Source organism: Ctenocephalides felis, unplaced genomic scaffold, assembly GCF_003426905.1.
Source record: "Ctenocephalides felis isolate EL2017-DRISC unplaced genomic scaffold, ASM342690v1 CF-g0.4_SCAFFOLD_02315, whole genome shotgun sequence".
Taxonomy (NCBI): Eukaryota; Metazoa; Arthropoda; class Insecta; order Siphonaptera; family Pulicidae; genus Ctenocephalides; species Ctenocephalides felis.
In genome coordinates, this window is record NW_020538469.1 from 1 (window position 1) to 18,460 (window position 18,460).

The 18,460-nt window shown below is 29.3% G+C and overlaps 8 non-coding genes across 8 annotated transcripts; 1 reads left to right on the top strand and 7 right to left on the bottom strand.

Moving 5' to 3' along the window:
• The first annotated feature begins 11,791 nt into the window (after positions 1 to 11,791).
• Positions 11,792 to 11,863, top strand: Trnae-cuc. The gene has a single exon. It is a non-coding gene; the product is annotated as a tRNA-Glu (tRNA).
• A 2,592-nt stretch (positions 11,864 to 14,455) lies between these two features.
• Trnae-cuc lies at positions 14,456 to 14,527 on the bottom strand. Its single transcript has one exon. It is a non-coding gene; the product is annotated as a tRNA-Glu (tRNA).
• An 83-nt stretch (positions 14,528 to 14,610) lies between these two features.
• Positions 14,611 to 14,682, bottom strand: Trnae-cuc. The gene has a single exon. It is a non-coding gene; the product is annotated as a tRNA-Glu (tRNA).
• A 292-nt stretch (positions 14,683 to 14,974) lies between these two features.
• Trnae-cuc lies at positions 14,975 to 15,046 on the bottom strand. Its single transcript has one exon. It is a non-coding gene; the product is annotated as a tRNA-Glu (tRNA).
• Positions 15,047 to 15,129: 83 nt separating this feature from the next.
• On the bottom strand, positions 15,130 to 15,201 carry Trnae-cuc. Its single transcript has one exon. It is a non-coding gene; the product is annotated as a tRNA-Glu (tRNA).
• Positions 15,202 to 15,284: 83 nt separating this feature from the next.
• On the bottom strand, positions 15,285 to 15,356 carry Trnae-cuc. The gene has a single exon. It is a non-coding gene; the product is annotated as a tRNA-Glu (tRNA).
• Positions 15,357 to 15,438: 82 nt separating this feature from the next.
• Positions 15,439 to 15,510, bottom strand: Trnae-cuc. Its single transcript has one exon. It is a non-coding gene; the product is annotated as a tRNA-Glu (tRNA).
• An 83-nt stretch (positions 15,511 to 15,593) lies between these two features.
• Positions 15,594 to 15,665, bottom strand: Trnae-cuc. The gene has a single exon. It is a non-coding gene; the product is annotated as a tRNA-Glu (tRNA).
• Between the last annotated feature and the right edge of the window lie 2,795 nt (positions 15,666 to 18,460).

Genomic DNA, 18,460 nt, shown 5'->3' on the forward strand with positions numbered 1-18,460 from the left:
TGTTCAAGCATACAAATACGAGAAATATCATTTGACTTTGGATTTACTATTTTTTGTAGCTAAGATACAAATGATATGATACAATGCAATTAAGATGTGCATTTACGTGGTCCACTACAGCGAATAGTGCCCTTGATCAATACTACAAATGTACAGTCATTTATATAGTTGAAATCATTTCTAACTGGTTTGGTATTTGAAACTTTTGGATATAATTTTCCAATTTCTGGTGATAAATAATACAAATGAACTGCAATAAAATGCGCATTTCCAGGATTCAGGAATTTGCAACTCTAGAGAATAGACTTATTGATCACTACACATGTACAATACATATGATTGAAGATCATTTTAACTGTTTTGGTATTTGAAACCTTAAATACGGTTTTTGAATGCTGAGATATAATACAGTAATAAATCACAATTAAGATATGCATTTACATGGTTGAAGTGTTTGCAACCCAGGGTGTTCTGTCCATATGTATCCATATGTGTTTATCCATATGTACAAGCATACATTCAGGTGTCTGCATCCTTGAAAGTAGCGTTTTTTACTATTACTATTTAGGTACTACAGATATATGGGTGAAGACAGTTTCTGTCCGTCCAGGTGTTTAAAACCTTTATGAGTGCGATTTACTAAAATAATATCTAGAGAAAATTTTACATAGATTAGGTGTTGGTTATTTCTTCCAGAAGTATTTTACTACTTATTTTACGGCTCGTATTTGTAAATCTGTAAATAAATTAAATAGGATTTCTACGTACTCTAGAAAATAATGCAGTTTACCACTACTAGCATATATATGGTTGGAAGAACATTTCTAACTATACAAGTGGTCTTTGCGTTTTGTAAATACTGAATTCGATTACTACTGTAAAATATACTACTAATACACTGTACCAAAGAAACATACCCCCGGTAGAAGTGCTTACAACTTTTGCGAGTAATATTCTTCACACTGCAGTAACAAGTAGTAGACTGATATCTACGAGAATATTTCCGTGATTCAGCAGGTGGCAATCATTGAGATAGTGTTATCATCCTTATGATGCAAGTGCTAACAGATACCTGGGAAATCATTTCTCAAAGATCAGATGTTTTGAAAATGGTGCATTTAAGCATTACTGACACTGCCGATAGACTCGTATTGGAGAAACAAGTCTGGTAATTAAGTTCTTGATACCTATGAGGATACTATTTGTACAATAATACTAATTTAATTCAGAGAGTGATGAGTACAGAAATTTTTCTACTTTAGTTGACATTTCCACAGAAATAATCAAAGCATATTTATAACGAGATCTACTTAACGGTTGTAAACGCCCGGCGCAATGTTTATTAAAATGTCAATTAAAAATCACTACGCACAGACGCTTTATTACCTCGAAGGACCAGATATAATTTATTATTAAAAAGGCTATATCAGACCTTTAAAAATATGTAAGTTAAATAAGTTGGTTAGTTAATAATAGTATTTATTTGTATGATGTTCACGGTTCAAGTTATGCGTACAGAATGGATAATTTCTTATAACTATCTTAGTATCTAGAGTAGGGTAGGAAATTATTTTATTACAGATTAGAGGGAGTTCAGTATATAGGTAGAGGGAGATGGATAAATAAAATTTGTGAGGCTCGAACATGCCGGCCCGATTTGAAAAAACAATGGGAAATTAATTTACATGATTTTTCAACATTGCTTCGTATAGTTATGGTGTTATAGTAAAGTTACAATATAAATGTATAAAGATTAATTAGTTATAATAATATGTAAAAATGATTGATTTTATTATCACTTAAATTCTAGTAATGATTAAAGTCTTGTGATAACACAGTTTATGAATTCACGATTGATTATAATGTCTATTGGTAACACTCACAGGTTGGCGTTTAAAGTCTCAAGATAAAATAGTTTATGCATTGATTTGTATGATATGGTATATATCCCTGTTAGTTATTAGTACACGAAGTTTTGTTGTTGCACAATTCAGCCACACTATTGTTTGTTTTATTGGTCACAACACACACAGTACCTTCCTTCCCCTGGATAGTTTGCTGGAACGCGTCTCAAGTGCCAGTTCAAGGGTTGAAAGATTCTAATTAGATATAATAATTGCATATGCAATCATGATCTCGTTGCATGCTTCCAAAAGGTTGATTCCTGCAGTCGTGGATCCGGAGGTGTCTCTTGACAGGTATTTTAAGCAATAGTGGGTTAGGTATAAAGGTTAAAGAATTTCCAATTGGAAAGTGAATTGTTAAGGATTAGTAATTAGGATTGGAATCAAAGGAGACTCAGGTTTAGAATTTTGTCAATCTGCGTTAAAATGTGTTTAAGTAAAATTGTTTATAAGAATGTTTGTAAGTTAAATAAATGTTCCCGATATCTCATTTTAACGCGCTTTATAAGATTCAACAGATGAATAGATAGTAAATCGATAGTTTCGAAATGAAGGGTCTTTGATATGGTATAATTTATTAAAAGTTTAATTGCTAAATTATTTGTTGCCCTTGTGTTAATTGATTTATGTTGTAGTATCATATGAAATCGTTTTAAGTTTGATGCTGCGTCAACAAAATTTGAACAGTTTTCTGAATATATTTTGTAAATTTTGCAACTTTGCGTAATGAACCATTTCCGTGTGGCCACAAAGCATTTCGCAGTCAAATTAAAAGTCTGTTCAATATGAAGAGCTTTAGTGATGCAACAATCAATCAAGATAGTAAAAGTATTGTTCGAAGCAAGTTTAATAGGTTCACATTCCATTTTTGTTATTGGAATTTTAAAAGTTAAAAAGTTGTTTGTATCGAAAGTTTTTCGTAACCACAATGGAAATCGTAAGTTTAGATTAATTGCAGTATTAGAAGTCAAAATGTTTATATTACAATTTGTTTCTATTTCGTCTACTCTATCAGTTACAAAGGCTTTCCGCTTGTATGATCGAGTTTTTATAAGAAATAAAGTAACCGTATAGTTATTCAAATAAAATTTCTTATCAAATGTAAAGTTTAATGTACGTTTTTCTTTCTGCATAAGATTTGTTAAAAGTTCAAGTCGTTGAAGTATTATATTTTTTAAAGTCATTACTATAGGTTTCGATGTAGTTAAATATAGTTTAGTATTAGAAATTTTCCCGGTAGAGCATAAACAGGTAAAAGTTCTGTATGCCCATTTTGTCGCGTCGGAAAATTCGTGTGGTAATTGTTGAGTTATTAATAATTTATAACATATTGGAGCTGTAGCTTCCGAAATAAGTATTTTCATAATAGTTTTATTTATAGCGTTATTAGCTAAAACGCTCTTATTGAATCTAAATCTATATAGTATATTACAAAATATATCTAAAGTTTTAGCAGTTAGTTTATCAAAATAAAGATAAGTTTCTAAAAGTTTAAAATGATTAGTTTTGAAATCATATAGATTTAATTTGTCATTCGTTAAAAGTTTTGTTAAATTTTGTTTGGTTGTTAGTATTTTATTTGCATCGGTAATGAGGTAATATTCTTTAGATAATTTATTGTTTGTTCGTATGTAGTATTCAAAATGTTTATTACGTGCCAGATTTTTATTGTTGGCAAAAGGAATTTTTATACCGAATCGCCAGGTAATTCTCGTAGTATTAGGGGTGAGATTTTGTTTCCCGGTTAGTACCTGGTTTTCCAGGTTTGAGGTAAAATTATAAAGTTTGAAATACTCGAGATGCGTGTTCCCGTTTAAGCCGAATTTAGTAATATGCGAATCAGGTTTATTGTTACCTAATTTTATGTTTTTATTATAAAAGGTTTCGTTGTCGATAACAAAATTTGCTTTATTACATGTTGAGTCTGATAATTTTTCAAATTTTGGAAAGTTTAAAATGTTTGCGTTAAAAGAATTTGTCGGAATGTTATACGTAGTTTTATTATTTTCGTTACGTGTTTCTGATAATTCCGCCGCGAAGGAACGGCTTTTGTCGAGTACAGGTAAAGATTCAGTTATGCTCCCTGTCTCGGGTTTAGGGTAATTAAAATTTTGGAAATGATTGATATTTTGATCAAACTTAGGTAATTTGATCGAAATTGGAGGTTGTTTTATATTGTTTGACGATTTGATTGTTTGATCACTAAAGCTGTTAGTAGAACCAGATTTAGTGGATGCGCTATTAAGTAGTTTACGTAATTTTGATAGACATCTAGTATGATCGTCATCGAAATCAAGTAGTTCTGTTTCTAATAATTGATCAATTTCCTCTTCGTCGTCTAAAAAAGTAGTTATTTCGACAAGTGTATTTTGGAACGTGTCTATCATAGGTTTCACTTTTTCCAAAATACCGTTTATCTGTAATACATTTAGTTCGCTACACGGAATTTTTGACATTTTGTTACAAGTTTGTTCAAATTCTGCTAGACGAGCTTTTATTAATGTTAGTTCGTTTTGTAAAGATTGTAATGATTTTAATGAATCCATTTTAAAGTAGACTCACACAAAATTCTAGAGATGGTTAAGTATAGATATAGGTAAAAGATTAGGATGAGTTTAGGATAAGTTAGAAAGGATTGCTTGACTAACCTTGTTTGATGTGATTCTGTAGCTTCTTGACCGCTTCGTAAATTTTCTTGATGAATGCAGTTATTATGCTGTTGATAATAACGTACACTGATGAATAGTTTTTGTGGCTCCAGTAGATTACACTGTCAATAATTACTGCGCACTTTGTTAGTTAGATTAAGTAGCTCCAGTGGATTACGCTTTGTTGGAAATCACTGTACACTTTGTAGGTTAAATTTAGTGGCTCCGGTGGATTACGCTGTTAATAATCACTGAGCACTTTGTAGGTTAGATTAGTGGCTCCAGTGGATTACGCTGTTAATAATCACTGTGCACTTTGTAGGTTAGATTAGTTAATATAAGTTTAAGTTTAACACTGGAGGTCGAATCCGGCTCGAATTGGACCAAAAAATGTAAACGCCCGGCGCAATGTTCATTAACAGTAATTAACTTCACTACACACGGACACTAGATATAGTTTGTTACAAAAAAGGCTATATCAGACCTTTTAAATAACTGAGTGAAAAATAATAACTAGTTCAGGATTTGTTTGTAGAAATGTAATGTATTTAATTTTAGTAAATTGTATTAGATGTTATCGGGTCAAGAGATACGTACAGAATGGATAATTTCTTATAACTATCTTAGTATCTAGAGTAGGGTAGGAAATTATTTTATTACAGATTAGAGGGAGTTCAGTATATAGGTAGAGGGAGATGGATAAATAAAATTTGTGAGGCTCGAACAACGGTTTTTAATCTTGTAATAATGGGGCACTTTTTGAGCAATTACACAATCGTATTTTTCTTTTAATTTTTGTATAACGATCAGAACATAGGAGTTCTGTAAGCTGTTGTGGTGATGTAACTTCGTCGGTTTTTATAGAAGGCTCCCCAAAATCTGTAAATTATGACTTTTATTTTTACAATTTCTGTAACAGCACTTGAAAACATGTTGATATTTATATTTTCAAATTTTCATGAAGGCAGGTTTAGCGGTTTCGGAGATCTATTAAAAAAAATAAAAAAATGCCATTTGGCAGTCAAAAATGATCATTAGACATATGCACATCAAATTATCAGATATTTTATAGAGATTTTAACAATAAGTATAAATTTTGTTTACATTCCTATGGGTTCCGTACTAATGCTTATCCGTTAGAAGGCGGCGCGGCGCTTACACGCCTTGATATTTCTTCTCCATGCAGAAAGCAGTACGATTGCTTTGAAAAAAGTTCAGAATTCCCAAAATATTTCAAAATAAATTTTTCTTCAAAAATTCTTTTTTTTCAAAAAAGGTAAATTTTTGTCAAAAAAATTTTCAGAGTAATTTTTTTTTCAAAAATGTTAATTTAAAAAAAAAAAAAAATTGGTACGGGAAGTTCCAGCAATTTGCCTTAAGGCACGATGTCATGCGCCCCACTAGTTACTCGATATGAATTGGTACTAGGTGAAGTGTATTTAGATTATATTCAAATCATAATTAGATATGGACGATTTCCAGAAATCTGCTCAAATTATTTATCACTCGATGATTTGACATAGTGAATGTTCGTTATGTTAAAATAATAAATAAATATGAATGATCTATAGGAAGATATACAATATAAAGAATTATATCCCGTCGATTGTATATTATATTTAAAAATCATTGAAAACGAATTTGATATGGCAACGATGCTCGTGGATGCATAATCATTTATAAGTGGACCCTTTTATGCCGAAACATATGAACAAACGCTTTGTCTTGCCGACACCGTGCGTGCCGAGATTGACGCGCTTATCGATGAGTCATTCTCGAATCAATATGTATATACTAGCTGTAAGTGGAATTCTGTCTTAAGGCAATTAAGGCATCGTGCCTTAAGGCAAATTGCTGGAACTTCCCGTACCAAAAATTATTATTTTTTTAACATTTTTGAACAAATTTTACTTCGAAAACATAAGATTTTTGAGAAACTATAAATTGGACAAAAAATTACTTTTTTTTGAAAAAAAATTTTTCTTAAAAAAAAAAAAATTTTTTTTTTTTTTTTGAAAAAAATTTTTTTTTCTTTATTTTGACATATTGTGGAAGATCTGAACTTTCTTTTCAAAGCAATCGTACTGCTTTAACTGCATGAAGACGAAATATCAAACCGCGTAAGCGCCGCGTCGACGTCTAACGCGTAAACATTGGTACGGAACCCATAGGAATGTAAACCAAAATTATACTTATTGTTAAAATCTCTATAAAATATCTGATAATTTGATGTGCATATGTCTAATGATCATTTTTGACCGCCAAATGGCTCATTTTTTTACTTTTTCCTCCATATCTCCGAAACCGCTAGACCTGCCTCATGAAAATTTTATCGATTCTTCATCTTGTCAATACAAGTAAAATGTTTTTTGAATTATTCAAATCGGACGCTTCGTTCTCTTAAAAACTGAGTTACCGTTTGCGGCACTTTTTGCCCCGTATCTTTGGAACGGCTAGACCTGCCTTCGCCAAAAACTAATCAGCACGTCTCCTTATCAATACGAATCGAATGTTTTTTGAATTATTCAAATCGGTTGATCCGTGTTCCCGAAATCGTCGACGAAAATTTGTATCCGCACATACATACACACACATACATACATACATACACACACACATACACACACACACACACACACATACATCCATTTTTTCTAAGGTATGCCAAAATGTTCAGAAACCTCTGAAACGTAAAGATATATAAAAATTTTCATTTTTGATTTTTTTGCGATTACTATAACTTGCCCTACGGGAAGTTAAAAACATATTGGGTAAGTTCGATTTAAGTGCTGAAACTTCCTGTACCAATTTTTTTTTTAATGATTAACATTTTTGAAAAAAATTACTCTGAAAAAATTATATTTTTGAGAAACTATAAATTTTTGACAAAAATTTACTTTTTTTTGAAAAAAAAGAATTTTTGAAAAAAAAATTATTTTGAAATATTTTGAATTTCTGAACTTTTTTTTAAAGCAATCGTATTGCTTGAACTGCATAGAGACGAAATGTCAAAGCGCGCAAGCGCCGCGCCGCCGACTAACGCATAAGCATTTGTACGGAACCCATAGAAATGTAAAAAAAAAATATACTTATTGTTAAAATCTCTGTAAAATAACTGATAATTTGATGTGCATATGTCTAATAATCATTTTTAACCGCCAGATAGCATTTTTTTCCTTTTTTTATTACATCTCCGAAACCGCTAGACCTGCCTTCATGAAAGTTTGACAAATTTTTCATCTTGTCAATACAAGTAAAATGTTTTTTGAATTATTCAAATTGAACGCTCCGTTCCCTTAAAAACTGAGTTACCGTTTTTAGCACTTTTTGCCCCATATTTTTGGAATGGCTAGACCTGCCTTTGCCAAAAACTAATCAGCGCGTCTCCTTATCAATACGAATCGAATGTTTTTTGAATTATTCAAAACGCTTCATCTGTGTTCCCGAAATCGTCGACGAAAATTTGTATCCGCACACACATACAAACACGCACACACACACATACATCCATTTTTTCTAAGGTATGCCAAAATGTTCAGAAGGTTTTGAAACGTGAAGATATATAAAAAATTTCATTTTAGATTGTTTTGCGATTACTATAACTTGCCCTACGGGAAGTTAAAAGCATATTAGGTAAGTTCGGTTTTTAACATAATACTGGTAATACTAAAATACAGGTATTTTTAAATCAATACCGCTATTGAATACCGGACAAAAATTGTCCGGGATCCTGATATTCGGGCTCACGGAATCCAGGTGTTGTAAGCCTTAACACTCACCTACGAGCAAACACAATCGAATTTTTAGTTGATATTATTTACATTATTTCAAAATATTTGGCATGCACCAAATTGTAAAAACAAACGCAAAAATAGCAACACAGATATTTTAGGTGTGAATTGTATTTTTAATCTTCAATCTTGATTATGTTTAATTAAATTCGATGCATAATAGTCAGCTATTGATTTAACTATTTATCGCGTTTGATGTATTTAATTGTAAGAATAATATTTCGACCTACGTGCAATTGGATTTTTTATTATTCCGCGTGTCCCGATTTGAGCCCATCGAAGCAATAAGGCCGCGTTTTTTTTGGAGCTATTCAGGGTTTCCTTCGCGATCTTATCCTTGATGGCGTTGCACAAGCAAGCTGTTATTGAGACAGTTTACGATGTCAATATCGCAGACATTAAACTTTGATTATGTAAAAAAATGAAGTAAATGGAGGATGTTATTGGTCTGTAAAACATATGGAAAATTAATTTACAAGTTGTTATGTACTATTGTGCGAAATAAATATAATTTGTACTGCTTGTAGTTGATATAAAATATCTAACAAAAACAATGTATTATATATATATATATATATATATATATATATATATATATATATATATATATATATATATATAGAGAAGACTGGGTACGGTTGTGCCACTTTTTTGATCAGCAATACTGGTTCAAAAAAGTTATTTTACTAAGCTAGTATACCAATATATAACAAAACTAAATTTTTCAAACATAGTTGACAAGAAATCTTTGTGATATTGGTTTAGCGGCTATGACAACTGTCACTACCGTACCCAGTTTTCTCTCTCTTTCTCTCTTTCTCTCTCTCTCTCTTTATATATATATATATATATAAATATATATATATGTATATATATATATATATATATATATATATATCTGAGTGTGTGTATGTGTAGAAATGTTCATACATATAAAAATATTATGTTAACAATAAAAATCGATCTAATTCATTTTTTTTATTTTCAGGTAAGCCACTTCATGTGATGACAGTTGTTTATATTACCTTAATAGTGAGTAAACTAGTATGTATGTGTTTTATATTTTTTTATACATATATAATATATTATTGAAGTCTTCGACGCCAATACTTCTAATAACGTACAGTATACTGATCCTTGACTACTGGGATTTCTATATAGTCAAGTTTTTATATAGTTTAAGTTCAAAGACACTCATTTTATATAAAAGTGGTACATGGTATATTATATTATCGTTACTGCATATAATATGATAAATGTGTATTTTGATACAATAGAAATATTTCTATTCCAACACTATATTTTGAACTAATTGTTTCTAAAATATCTATTATTAATTTATAACCGCTTGCAAAAAAATAAGTACTCGTATCTCAGTAATTACATTAGTTTCTCTACTATATCTGGAACAAAAAGGACTCTTAATGTAAAGGCTTCTCGATTTAACCCTTTTTATAAATAGATAAGGATAATAAAATATATACAATTTTTCATCTGATTATTTTATATGTGTATGCATCCATATACATGTAGACATACCTATGTGTCAAAGATAAAAGGGATACAATTTGTGTTATATAAAATAATGCAAAAAAGAACTTTTTTGTGGAAGGAGATATTGTTTTCTTAACTTAATATTTTTTAATTAATTAATATTAATTAAATTTAATTTAAATGAGTTTTTCATAAATTAATAAGTTTTTGTTAATTTTTATATATCAATAATATTTTATCCAACTTCGACTGCAATCCAACAGCGAAACAGTACAGAAATTCTTCAGTTAAGTTTCAATAAATGATAATGTTGTATTATGCGTTTTTTAATTGTCATTTATTGCCAAACTAGGTTTATGGATAATTACAATGCAAACCTACATAATATTTTGTGGTTCTAACTTCTATGAAGAATACATAATCGTCATTTACGAACGTTATATATCTACAAGACTTTGGATCAAAAATTTTTGTTATAAATAAATAATATATTAATAAAAAATTTAAAGATTAAATTATATATTAAATTAAAGAAAAATTATAATACAATATAAAATTTTTTTAAAAAAAATTATAATATTGATTTATTAGAGCTTTCAACAATTTGATTTATCACATCTAGTTTTATATTATCTGCATACCTTCATCTAGCAATTTTATTCTATCTTCATTTCGCTTCTTATAAAATATCGCTGTCTTATAACTCTGTCTAATATATATCGCCATATGGTCGTTTATCATCATGTGAATATGTTTGTATATAAATTCTGACAAGTTATCTTTTTTTGCAGTCATGTAAATACAACTTTTCTAATTTACTGTATCTTCGTAGCTAGCAAACTAGCTTTCACGTGAAATTACTGTTGGTTCCTACGTGGTTTATGGCTATGAGCTTCCGGGCCACTATGTCATACCCGAAAGACGTGCTAAGTAACTTTAATATGCACTCTCTACTGTAATATATATATATATATATATATATATATATATATATATATATATAAAGAAAAATGAACAAAATGGTATATATTCATAAGTAAATTAGAAAGCCATAACACAATCCTGTCAGATGTTGAGCGCATTGTCACAGTCTTAACGTCAGTTCAAACGTATATCATACCTTCAAAAGTTTATTTTGAGGGTGTTTTCTCATGTTTTGGGCCATATTGTTATTTGTAATTATTTCTATTGAAATCAATAAACTTATACCAGGTACTAGTGATTTCGATCAATATTATTGCAATCATCAGGCCTAAAAGAATTTTTATTATTTAATAATGTTTGTTTACTTTTGAACATAATGGCATAATAATTTTTCAAAAGCACTACAATGTAGTTTATTCGAAGCCAAAAAAAAACAAAATTGAAATCTGTCAAACAATGATTGGCTTTTAACATTTACTTTAACTACTTCTAAATAAAAATCAATCCACCGGTAATAAGAAATGGCTTGCATTTATTGCAAAACTTGCTTATATGCTGATATCTGAAAGAGGACCAAATAATTTCTTTGTGACCAGTTATTATGTAATATAGTTTTGTTTCTTTGAAATCATTTTTTTGTGTACAAGTGAGAGTATAAACACTAATTAGAAATATTAAATATGTTGTTCGAAAAAAAGGCATTTTGCTTTAGTTAGTACTTTAGAAAGTTGAAAAAATAATTATAGTTATTTCTTGTATAATTATGAAATAAAACTGAACGTATGTAGTACGTTATTTGGTTTATAATACTCACTGTAATTTTTCTAATGCAATCATGGTTTATTAACAATATCAAAAAATAAACTTTTGAGTACATATATAAAAAATTAAAATTATCCACATAAATAAAATGTTTGATAAAATCAAAATTTATTTATCAATTTTATTCTCCAAATAGTTTAAAAATCAGCAAATTCTAATTAATTGAAATTCTATCCACGGTATTGCAATACAATGAATTTCGGTCATATCCCATGTTGTCTAGTGGTTAGGATGCCTGGTTCTCAACCAGGAGGCCGGGGTTCGATTCCTCGCGTGGGCCTACATTTTTTATCCTACTTTTCAAATATTTAGGCACGAAAATTAATAAACAGTTAATTCTAATTAATTGATTTTTTATTTATTCACTAAAATTTAACAATTAAATAGAAGTTTAGCTAAAACTAAACCGTTCTCAAAACGTTATCGATACCTGCAAAAATGTTCAAAACTTAGTTCCCTTATTTTAATTTTAATTCATTTTGAAAATAATTTACTCTACTTTTGAGTTTCTCATTCAATTATTTTTTAAATGTAAGTTATGAATTTTCAGACAACAAATCAAAATATCTAACAATAAGGTCTCAATCCATGGCAAAATTGTGTATTTGAAATTGTGTCAAATACGATTGCGGATATAGAAGTGAAAATGTGGACCGAATCATTTTTGACCTGTTGAAAATTAAAAAATATGATTTTGTATGAAAAAAGAGATAGGTACAAAAACACAGTAGTGAATTAATATCTTTGTTCGATTAAAAAAACACCTCATGATTTTTAGTAGAATTTTATCAAACAGTAGAACACGAGCGTGCAAAAAATTAGTGATTAGTGATATATGGGATTTACTATTATTACATTTCAATTTGTCAATAAGTTCTAAAATATATCTTAATTTTTATGTAAGACAATACGTGTAACTTGTTTAAATAGTTTTTACGAAAGTTACTTAAAATTCAATATTTTGTAGATAACATTACATCCATTCTAAAAACGAAACTTTAAAGAGACGATGCAAAGTTTATGGTATTTTAGAAAGACATTTCTTTCAATAGTTCTTTCAATATTTATTATTGTATCTGATAACAATATATAGTTCAGATTCTAGTAAACTATTCACAGATTTTTTTAATATAATTAACGAGTGTATTTTTGGCGTTTATTGCATATAACAGAAAAACTAGCAATTTCTAAATAGTGCCTACTTAAAATGTCTAAAATAAGCCTAAATTTCAATTTGAATTAGCTACATATCAAGGTGTTGAAATGTATGAATTTGTGTTATTCTGAGAATTTTACCTATATAACTATGCATATTTGAAAAGTATATTAACGGAAATATAAGGCGATTATAAATGCTTACTAAAATTTGTTTTAAAATTGGCGTTGTTTCATATTTATTTTATGTTCATATATTTTTCTATACAAAAATCAGTAGATGCAATGATAAAATAAAATATAAATGAAATATATTTTCGTAGATAATGATACATTGAACAAATGGTTGCTACGCATAAAAGTATCTGATTTAGAATTGATTGGTTACAAGTTCTCGTCATGAAATGTATTTTCGCATATATCGTGTTTCAGAATAACATTTCTGTTTTGAATCAATTGAACTAGTATTTGAAATAAAATTGAAAAATATTGTTTGCGTATGTCCCTTGTGCGTCACCCAACTAAAGATAGTACATATTCTTTACAATATCCAAAATATAGTATAGGTAGAAATCATGGTGATTTTAATTGATAGATGAAATCTAGAACGAGCTGTTTAAAGATAAAAGCAAAAGTCAATATGTACGATGTAATATAATAGAAAATGCATAAAATTATTTGTAGAGTTATCATTCCTTTTAGAGACTAAGTTAGAAGAGTGAAGATATTTTTCAAACTTTGCTGTGAGCTAGACCTTAAAGTGAAACAACATTTTCTGTTGTCTAAATTAATTAAAGTAATAAGTGTTTGTTGGTCTTCAAATTTAAATTTTAAGATATTTTATTTTTAATACAATGCAATCAAATTTTCAGTAGCTATTAGCTGTATATATATATATATAAGAAACAAAATAGTATTTGCCTAATCCGTTGATATTTTGTGCAATTGAATATTTTCTTTGAATTGAAAACCACTGTTGAAAATCCTAAGCAATATAACCACATTTACTATGAATCAATGTGAGAAACCGCCTATGATTCTGTGGTAAAAATGCAGTCCAGCAACCACATGTTCCTGGTTCGTTATTGATTTTGGCCAGCTTGATATTAAGCAGCGTGCTATGGATTTTCACTTCTGATTGAGTATCTCAAATATAATATGATACCAAGTAAAAAATCCTTTCCAGTCATTGCTGCAATCTGTACTCACATCACCATTTTAAATATATCCAATATAATATCATCAGAAAGTCAATGGTCAACTACTGGGTTGTCTTTTAGAAGCACTAGATTAAGATGTGTACGTCAAAACAGCTTAAGAATTCATAGTTTCGATTGCTAATTAAGTATGGAAAATTGCATATTTTATTAAGATAGAAAACTGTTGTTTCATATGGAACTTTAGTCATGAATATGTTTTATACTTATATATGTCACATGAAAATTTCTGAGAGATTTTGTAATCTGATATGTAATACAGAATAGAACTCAACTGTTTTGTATAAATAAAGATAACTATTAACCGTTAAAATTTAATTTAACCTTTTACTTAAAAAAATTATTTCGAAACGATAGAATCTCGAAAGTACAGTAAACTCTAAATATGTTTGATTGAAATATGTTTACCAAATTTGGAAAATTTTTGCAGGTATCCATAAAATTTTGATAAATGTTTAATTTTAGTGCATCAATATTTGGAAAGTAGAAAAAAAAAATTATTCCCATGCGGGGAATCGAACCCCGGCCTCCTGGGTGAGAGCCAGGTATCCTAACCACTAGACAACATGGGATATAAGACAAACTCATTGTTCCTAGTAGAAAATTCAATTAATTAGAATTAATTGTATAATTTTAGTGAATAAATAAAAAAATATTCCCATGCGGGGAATCGAACCCCGGCCTCCTGGGTGAGAGCCAGGTATCCTAACCACTAGACAACATGGGATATAAGAAAAACTCATTGTTCCTAGTAGAAAATTCAATTAATTAGAATTAAGAAAAAGAATATAAGAAAAACTCATTGTTCCTAGTAGAAAATTCAATTAATTAGAATCAAGAAAAAGAATATAAGAAAAACTCATTGTTCCTAGTAGAAAATTCAATTAATTAAAATTAATTGTTTAATTTTAGTGAATAAATAAAAAATATTTCCATGCGGGGAATCGAACCCCGGTCACCTGGGTGAGAGCCAGGTATCCTAATTAATTGTGTAATTTTAGTGAATAAATAAAAAAATATTCCCATGCGGGGAATCGAACCCCGGCCTCCTGGGTGAGAGCCAGGTATCCTAACCACTAGACAACATGGGATATAAGAAAAACTCATTGTTCCTAGTAGAAGATTCAATTAATTAGAATTAATTGTTTAATTTTAGTGAATAAATAAAGAAATATTCCCATGCGGGGAATCGAACCTTGGCCTCCTGGGTGAGAGCCAGGTATCCTAACCACTAGACAACATGGGATATAAGAAAAGCTCATTGTTCCTAGTAGAAAATTCAATTAATTAGAATTAATTGTTTAATTTTAGTGAATAAATAAAAAAATATTCCCATGCGGGGAATCGAATTCCGGCCTCCTGGGTGAGAGCCAGGTATCCTAACCACTAGACAACATGGGATATAAGAAAAGCTCATTGTTCCTAGTAGAAATTCAATTAATTAGAATTAATTGTTTAATTTTAGTGAATAAATAAAAAAATATTCCCATGCGGGGAATCGAACCTTGGCCTCCTGGGTGAGAGCCAGGTATCCTAACCACTAGACAACATGGGATATAAGAAAAGCTCATTGTTCCTAGTAGAAAATTCAATTAATTAGAATTAATTGTTTAATTTTAGTGAATAAATAAAAAAATATTCCCATGCGGGGAATCGAATTCCGGCCTCCTGGGTGAGAGCCAGGTATCCTAACCACTAGACAACATGGGATATAAGAAAAGCTCATTGTTCCTAGTAGAAAATTCAATTAATTAGAATTAATTGTTTAATTTTAGTGAATAAATAAAAAAATATTCCCATGCGGGGAATCGAACCCCGGCCTCCTGGGTGAGTGCAAGGTATACTAACCACTAGACAACGTGCGATACGGTAAAAACTTATTGTTATAGGAAAATTGAAAATATGTGAAATCACAATCATCTACCTCGCCAGAATTCTCATGTTAATAATAAAAGTTTACAACTTTTCAGTAAATAAATTCTCAATATCTATTGCTGTGCAAATGTATACATGATGTCTTTTATTATTTTTGAACTTGATTTTTTTTATTATGAAACTATCAAATATTTCACCATGTTACAAATTAGATTGAATACGAGAACTTTTGACAGAACTTGCCAGCACACTTTATTACATTTTTCTTGAAAAGCCTTTTAATGCTGACTAATTTTGAAAATTTTAAATTCATAGTTCAACAATTAATTTTAATTCTAGAAAACTTGGAGCAATTATGTCATTATTCTCGACTGTGGTTCGAGAAATGTTATTTAGATTACGGATTCAAAGTTTCAATCAACAAAATTAATAAAAATCTGCCAGAATATTCAAAAGATGGTCACAGTCTTACCAGAGCTCCAGGCTGCATTTGAAAGCTTATAATTTTCTAACTACATAGAATGCATTTTTTTAAAAATTTTTTATTATAGTTAGGATCAATGATATTATCCCCCATTGACTTGGTGTAGAGTTCTGTATATATAAAGGATATGCAAAAAGCTTTGAAGTGCTTGTTTTATTTTCTACTGAGAGATTTTTCTGATTGAACCGTTATTAAATCTTGTATGTGCTTCATAACAAATATTGTAACTTTGCCTGTGTTTATCTTCTGCAACATAATTGTTTGAATGCTTTTAAGAGAAAATAATTATATATTTTTTAAGTTGTGTTGTAATTAATAAATAACGATTTATCAATTAAAAAAATAATGACATATATAATGATCAAAGAATTTTTAACTTCCCGTAGGGTAAGTTATAGTAATCGTAAAAAAATCGAAAATAAAAATATTTGCATATCTTTACGTTTCAAGGTCATTTTGTCATACCTTAGAAAAAATGGATGTATGTGTGTGTGTGCGATCGTCAACGATTTCGGGAAAACATTCGATTCGTATTGAAAAGGAGACTTGCTGACTAGTTTCTGGCGAAGACAGGCCGAGCCGTTTCGAAGATATGATGCAAAATGGGCTAAAAATCGTAATAGATTTTTTGGAAGGCAAGTCTAATGGTTTCGGAGAAAGTGAAAAAAATGGCATTTGGCGGACAAAAATGATCATTAGACATATACACATAAATTTATCACATGTTTTATAGATATTTTAATAATACGATCAAATTTTGTTTACATTTCTATGGTTCCGTACCAATGTTTACCTGTTATACACCAGCGTGGCGCCTACGCGCTTTGATATTTCGTTTCTACGCAGCTAACGTATCGCGATTGCTTTGAAAAAAAAATTCAAAGTTTCCAAAATATTTCAAAGTATATAAAAAATCAATTTTTTCAAAAAGGTTTCAAGCTCTCAAAATATTTTTTTTTCAGAGTTCTAAAAGAAAATTTAATCTTTTTAAAAAAAAATAATTTGGTACGGAAAGTTCTAGCAATTTGCCTTAAGGCACGATGCCATACACCACTAGTTAATTACATCTTTTTAAACATACAAAGAAACTGAAAATAGTTCAACTAAAAACTTCATATCAAACAAAAGTTTGGTTTGTTTGTAGTATCAAAAATGACATATATCACTTTTGAAATGATATTTCAAGTTGCAAAACTATGCAACTGCTACAAGAAACTTCTATTTCAAGTTCGGTTATCTGTGACAATGGCAATCTACAACTTGCGAACAAGCAGCATGTGAGTATTGCTGCTATTGCAACTTCAGTCGTACAATTAACAGCAAATTACCAGATAATGATTTGTGTCACAGTAATCTCCGAGACAATTCGAGATGGATAGAGATATAATGAAACAACCATTCAATTGAAAAGAATTGAATTACCAGTTTTTGCTATTACTATAACTTGGCCTACGGGAAGTTAAAAATTTAATTATTTGGTTATTATAATGTTATGTAATTTTTTAATACCATAGTTTTATGTCTTTTAAAAAAAATGTTTTTTTTTTAAAAAAGTTTTTTTTACATTTTGAAATTTTTTGGAAATTTGGAGCTTAGCTGGCGCAGCGTGATTGCTCTGAAAAAAGTTCAAAATTTTAAAAAAAAATCAGAATATAGAATAAATTCAATTTTTCAAAAAAGTCATTTTTTAAAAAAAAATCAAAATTCTCAAAAATTTACTTTTTTCAAAGTTTTCAAAAATTTTTAATCAATGTTGGTATTAGAATTTCCAGCAATTTTCCTAGAGGCACAATGCCATGCACCACTAGTTTTATCCAAGATTGTTAGTATATTTTTATTTGCTAGTTCGTGTTTCATTTTATTCCTACAAGATCAAGTTTAGACTAAATACATATACAGAATAAATATAATTTTTGAAAAATTATCAGAATCTGACTAGATTTATGAAATCTGTTACAACGTAGTTTTCAGTTTTCCATCTAAAAGCTCATATTTATTAACTAGTATATATTAAATATTTACTTATATATACGAGTAGAAAAACATTCTAATTTATTTAGATATTCGTTTTCAGATTTAATCCGGTCTCGACCTAAATATTCAAAATATAAATTTTCAAGTAGCGTCCTACATCATATTAAATCTA